Source organism: Galeopterus variegatus, unplaced genomic scaffold (genome assembly GCF_000696425.1).
Source record: "Galeopterus variegatus unplaced genomic scaffold, G_variegatus-3.0.2 Scaffold95, whole genome shotgun sequence".
Taxonomy (NCBI): domain Eukaryota; kingdom Metazoa; phylum Chordata; class Mammalia; order Dermoptera; family Cynocephalidae; genus Galeopterus; species Galeopterus variegatus.
The window spans coordinates 666,706-673,140 of record NW_007726206.1 but is presented as its reverse complement, the minus strand read 5'-3'; the positions used below and the strand labels follow the sequence as shown (position 1 = coordinate 673,140).

The 6,435-nt window shown below is 47.7% G+C and overlaps 1 pseudogene; it reads left to right on the top strand.

Moving 5' to 3' along the window:
• The first annotated feature begins 442 nt into the window (after positions 1–442).
• LOC103599059 lies at positions 443–1,484 on the top strand (annotated as a pseudogene).
• Positions 1,485–6,435: the final 4,951 nt, after the last annotated feature.

Sequence of the window (6,435 nt, the reverse complement as noted above, 5' to 3'; positions counted from 1 at the left end):
TGATGAAGGAATAAAATAATTTCTTTTATAACTTCTTGTTTGAAACCCTGTTAATTCTCTTTATGTTTTGTTTTCTGGTTTAAAGAAAACTTTCTCTCTTGAGCTATCTATAGCTTACAGCAATTTGGTGAAGTACACTTTAGTAAATAGAAGTAAAATATCTTTTCCCCCTGCATGATCCCTCCAGAATTTAAAAGCTATTCATGAGTATTATTTTATTGGCAATGTAGTTATTTGCATAAATTCAGTAAGAATTTGTCGGGCTCCCACTAGACACTCGCAGTGGTGGTGGCTCCACATGCATCCGCTGCTGGGGACTGGGGCAGCGCTGGGACAGGATCCCGAGCTCAGCTCAGCAGAGAGAACCCCGGTCTACCTGCGGGTGCCCTGGCAGCTCTAGAGAACCAGCAGGGCCAGGACCAATGCTGGACACCAAGACAAAATGCAAACCACCTCTCTGGCTGCTCCTGTGGGTGCCCCTCCAGGAAGATGAGGTTGGAGTTGGACACAAGTGTCCCACTTGGAAATGAGCTGGAAGTGAGCCCCAGCCCAGGCTGCCACGCTGCCTGCAGCCTCTGAGCCCACTACCTGTGACAGACCGTGCACCTGCTGTGGCTACTGCCTCCCAGCTTGGGCCCTATGTCTTCCTGGAGCTCAAGGAGGGCCGGCGGGCCTACAGGGCCCTGCACTGCTCCACAGGCACTGAGCGCACCTGCAAGGTGCACCTGGTCAGCGAGGCTTGGTGGCACTGGAGCCCCACACGAAGCCACCCCACTGTGAACACATGGCACAGCCCACGGAGGTCATGACTGGCACCTACCTCCTCTACACCTTTTTCGCTCGGACCCACCGGGACACGCACAGCCTGGTCTCACGCTTTTCTGCCAGAATAACATGGCCCCAGCGCTGGCGCACTGTCACCAGCACGGGCTAGTCCTGTTTGATCTCAAGCTGCGTCGCTTTGTCTTCACCAAGGGTGAGGACAAAGCTGAGGACGAAGCTGGTGCTGGAGAACCTAGAGGACGCCTGGGTGCTGACTGGGTCGGACAGCTCCCTTTGGGACAAGCATGCACACCCAGCCTAAGTGGGGTCCGAGACCCTCAGATTGCGGGTGTCCTCCTTGGGCAAGGTGGCGATGTCTGGAGCCGGGGCGTGGTGCTCTTCACCATGCTGTCTGGCCACTATCCCTTCTAGATCTCGGAGTTTGCCCTGCTCATTGGCAAGATCTTCCCTGGGGCCTTAGCCCTGCCTGAGGGCCTCTTTCCCTGGGCTGCTGCTTGGTCTGCTGCCTCCTTCTATGGGAGCCGGCTGAATGGCTCATGGCCACAGACATCCTGCTGCACCCTTGGCTGTGGGAGGACCCAATCCCCTCAGCCCCCTTCGCATCCCATCTCTGGGAAGCTGACCAAGTAGTCCCTGTTGGGCCAGGGCTGGTGGAAGCCAAGGAAGAGGAAGGAGAAAGAGAAGTAGGTCTGAATGACTAGGGCCACCATCCCGGACTCTCAGCTGCAAACAGTGGATTGAACCTGGGGACCTTCCAACCATCCTCCTTCCTCTTTGGACTGAGCCAAACCATAAGTGCCTTCTAGAAGGGAGAAAGGAGGAAGCTTGTGTGGAGTGTGCTGTGCACACCTGTGTCATTCCACACTCACAAGACCTGCTGGTGCTCACTGTGTGCCAAGCCCTGTGCTTGGTGTTGGGAACATAGTGGTGAGCAAAGGAGATGGGACATCCTGAGCACAGAGCTGACCACACTTCCATGCCCACGGGTCATTGTCTACACTGGGCACACTTAGTGCCACTGTCAGCTCCACTCATGCTGGTGCCTGGCCACCTCTGTCCATAGGAGAGTCCCTATCACAAACAATCCAGCTGCCTTTGTATCTTGTACCCTTTCAGAGCAAGGGAAGCATCCCTGTGCCAAAGGCTCCAAGCCTCTCCCATGCAACTCAGGACTCCAGAGCCCAGTGCTCCTTCTTGATCAAGAGATTGTCCTTCTAGGCCCAAGCCAAGGATTTGGGCCAGAAGAACATGAATCCAAACTCTGAGGCAAGTTCTCATTTAATTTGAGGATTGTTCGAATGAGGGCCCAGGCCTGTCCACCTCAGTGGCCCCTGACTGAGCACCAAGGCTGGGAACAGGATTAGGCAGGGTCATGTCCACCTGGAAAGTCCCAGGCCCTGTTGTGGGGACACTTGGGGTCCAGGACCCTAGATTAATACTATGGGTTTTGGATATCATGAGTACATATTTTTACCTTGTGCCTAATAAAGAGAGTTAAAAAAAGAAAGAAAGAAAGAAAGAGAATTATTTGTAACAAGACACAATTGGGGACACTGGTTATTTTACCAAGGCTTTGACTGTAATGACATATTTTCAGATATGACCAGGCTGCTTTGAGAGATTGAGGTTCACTTTCATGGAGCCAATAAAAAGCCCCCCTTGGAAAGGCTGGCCTGATACCTTGTATACATGGTTTTCTTACAGGGTTTCTAGCCTTGGGGTAAGTAAAGGGTGTCACTTTCTGATAGGCCCAGGAATCTCAGACCGTTTTGGGGACCTTCATACAGGTATTACAGACAGTCTGATGGTGAGTTCTTGGCTTGGCTCCTAGTCTCAACAGGCATTTAAAAGTCTAATCTGAGATTCCTTATAAAAAGTTCCAACAAAGCCAACTTAAAAGAGTCTATATGAGGGAACTTCAAAATGTTTATGGAAAGATTCATATTATCTTTTAATTCTACTTTTCCATGAATGTTTCGAAGTACCCTTGCATGATAAATCACTATTCTTGCTGCACTTTATGCAAATAATCAGGACAAGTTAATAAAACTAAACTTATTTAACAAATTAGTCTTACTACAAATATCTGGCAAAAATGGGGATGAGTGTAAAGAGAAAAATGTGTTTCAGAAAAAAAAATAGTATACTGCACCTGTAATTAGATTCTAGCCCTGTTGATTATTTTTGAAATTTTATTATTTACCTACAATTGGACTGAGTCTTGAATTTTCAGCTTCTTCCAATAACTGACTACATCTCTCCAAACTATTATTTGAAAAATTTCTCACACCCTTCTGACTTGGAATCACTAAAAACAAAAACTGCCCTTTTCCTGAAGCCCTGCAAGCTGAAGCTGGATATTTTGACAGAAACTTCAGGAGAAATCACTACAGCAACCTACATATAAACAGCCTTCATGCCTGTTGATGTATGGAGTACTCAAAGGTTCACTGGAACACCTGATCTGAACTGCAAAGCAGATTGCCACTGCCTGCTCAGTCCACCTGAAAATGCTTTAAGCTCAAATCCAGAAAACTTCACAGCTGACTTTCACTCCAGACTCAGGTTATAGACTGCTCCAGACATTAACTTTTTTCTTTTGCTTTTATAGAAATATCTCTTACTAAATACTTGTATGCGTACACCATAAAGAGGCCTAACTTCGATGAGAACCTGCCTTTACCACCACCTCCTAGTTCAACTGAACTAACCTATGTTCATGACTAAGAGATTGGTTCAATAAGATATGGGACAATGTACTCAAATTTGTTCTTTCTACTTGTTCCAATCTATGCTTTTTCCCCCTTTGCCAAATCTCTTATCTCAAAACTTCTAACCCAAATCACTCTGAAGCTGCCAATCTTGCTTTAATGTGTGAAACTTTCTGAAAGTAAAGTTTCAAATGCAGGACCGAAGGAAATCAAAGTACTCCTCTCAAAGACTGAGGATTGTTGAGCTAAAGAAGGTTAGAACGCAGAGGTAGAGAAGATCCTTCTGCCACCCCGCCCCTCCCTTTTTCTCACGTAGAGAAAGAGATCTAAATTCTGTCTTTACTGGAGATGGCTCTGATCTCTTCTCAGCTCAGGGCTAAAGAACTCTAGGAGCAGACTTTACTCTTCCCATAAATTTACCTTCCCACAGTTTCCTGCCCTTTGGAAGCTTGAAACTGCTCTCTTCTTTGTTCTGTTACTTCTAAATTCAATGGCTCTTTGTTAAAATACTATTTAAGACAGAGCTGCAAGCCACTGCCTTGAGAGAGAGATACTTTTGAACTGAGGCCTCTCCACGTGATGGGTACAATACATGTTAAAAATAAAAATGTTTGTTTTTCTCATGTTATTGTGCTTTTGTTAGAGATATCCCAGCTGAGAACTTATGAGGGTTAAGAAAAGAAATTATTTGTTTTTTTCTTACTTCTCCCCTTCAGATGGGTGTTCCACATCTGTCTCCCCAGCACCTAGCATGATGCCACCACATATTAATTTCCTGATAAATGGTTCTTAATGGATGTTCTCCACAACAGCTCTAATTTGTCAGGCCTACCATGTGCCAGGCACTGTGCTGAGTGTGGGCTTATGTCATATCAGTGAGTCCACAAAATCACTCTCTGAGACAGGCACTAATAGTCCCCACTAAGCAGTAAGCCCCACGGAGCAGAGATTTGTGTCTGTTGTGGTCACTGCTGTATGTACATGACATGTAGTATGCCCTCAGTAAATATTGGTTGAATAAATGAATTAACTAACAAATATCCATTTCACAGATGAAGAAACTGAAACTCAGAGAAGTTTAATGACTTGCCTAAGGTCACTTGTCTAGTAAGTGTAAGAGTCAGAATTCACACCTGGATTGACATGATTCCAAAGCCTGTATCTTCACTACTGAATTCTGTCAGGTACAATGGATGGGGCAGGGGCTAGAAGGATCAAGATACACATTATTCATCTGGGGGAGAAGGAGAAATGCACACACATAGCAGCACATGTGATGGTAACAGAACCCATGACCATCCCAGTAACTGGGCAGGGCTGGCGTAGACACAAAGACCCGGAGGAAAGCAACGACTTCTCGAGGGCCTACTGCAAGTGAGTGGCTAAGCCTGGACTAGGACACCAGTTTCCTGAAAACTCTGGTTTTTCCATTATTCTGCTCTGCAGGCCTACTAAGGAGTGAGTTGCTGCAGCGCTGCCACCGCCGAGAGTGTGTGGGATGCAAGGAGGCTGGGCGGGAGGAGCCTGGAAGCAGCTCCCTTGCCCTCTGTGAGGGACTGCTCCAGCCCGACCACTCGCCTTGCTTCCCCTGCCCCAGCTCCCAACAGAGCTTTAGGTGGGGCAGGAGGATGGGAGAGAGAAAGGAGGGGCAGGAATGTCATTTCCCACCTTATCCAGCGATCCCTGCAGCTGGAAGGAGGGTGATTCAGGATGCTGCTGCTTGCCAAAGGCTTTGGCTCCGTGTCCCGTACTTTGGAGACCATATCTGAGGAGGCACAGTGTGTCTGGGGTGATGGAGCAGGAGGCAGGAATGGAAAGCCCAGCATAGATGAGCTGTGCAGCCAGGCTATGAATGACCAGCACAGAAGTACGGGTTCTTGGCTGTAGGCCTGCTGAGGGGAGGGGGAAGGGGAGGGAAGAAGGGCCTATATGAATGAGAGTGAGGGGCTAGGGGGCCAGGGACCTACAGGGGAGCGACAGGCTTTAAAATCTCTGGGGGTGGGCCAGCCCAGTGGCGCACTGGAGAGTGCACAGCTTGGGAGCACAGTGGCGCTCCCACCAAGGGTTCAGATCCCATGTGGAGACCGGTTCCCGCTCACTGGCTGAGCGTCACACCAAGGGTTGCGATCCCGTTGCTGGTCCCCGGTGTGGGCGCGACACCGAGGGTTGCGATCCCGTTACCAGTCAGTGAAAAAGACAAAAGAGAAAAAAAAAATCTCTGGGGGAGTCACAGCTGAGGTGCAGGTACAGTCGGGAGGATGCGTCAGTTGGGAGCAGCCTGATACCTGAGCTTACCTGGACTGCCCGCCTCTTGTAGCCCACCCTGAGAAAGCTGCCTACTGCAAGTGACCTGGGCTCTAGCCCCTGCCTCTGCCTCCCCCATCACTGGCCTCAAAAGCACAGTTTCTTCTTTAGAGAAATGCCTGCTTAGCTCTTTTGCCCATTTTTTGATTGGGTTGCTTGTTTTTTTCTTGTAAAGTTGTTTGAGTTCCTTATATATTCTGGATATTAGTCCTTTGTCAGATGTGTATTTTGCAAATATTTTCTCCCACTCTGTTGGCTGTCTTTTAGCTCTGTTAATTGTTTCTTTTGCTGTGCAGAAGCTTTTTAGTTTGATATAGTCCCATTTGTTTATTTTTCCTTTGGTTGCCCATGCTTTTGGGGTCATATTCATGAAGTCTGTGCCCAGCCCTATTTGCTGAAGGGTTTCTCCTATATTTTCTTTAATAAGTTTTATTGTTTCAGGGTGTATATTTAAATCCTTAATCCATTTTGAGTTGATTTTAGTAAATGGTGAGAGATGTGGGTCTAGTTTCAATCTCCTGCAAATGGATAACCAGTTATCCCAGCACCCTTTGCTGAAGAGGGAGTCCCGACCCCAGTGAATAGACTTAATGCCTTTGTCGAAGATCAAATGGCAGTAAGTGCGTGGGTTAATTTC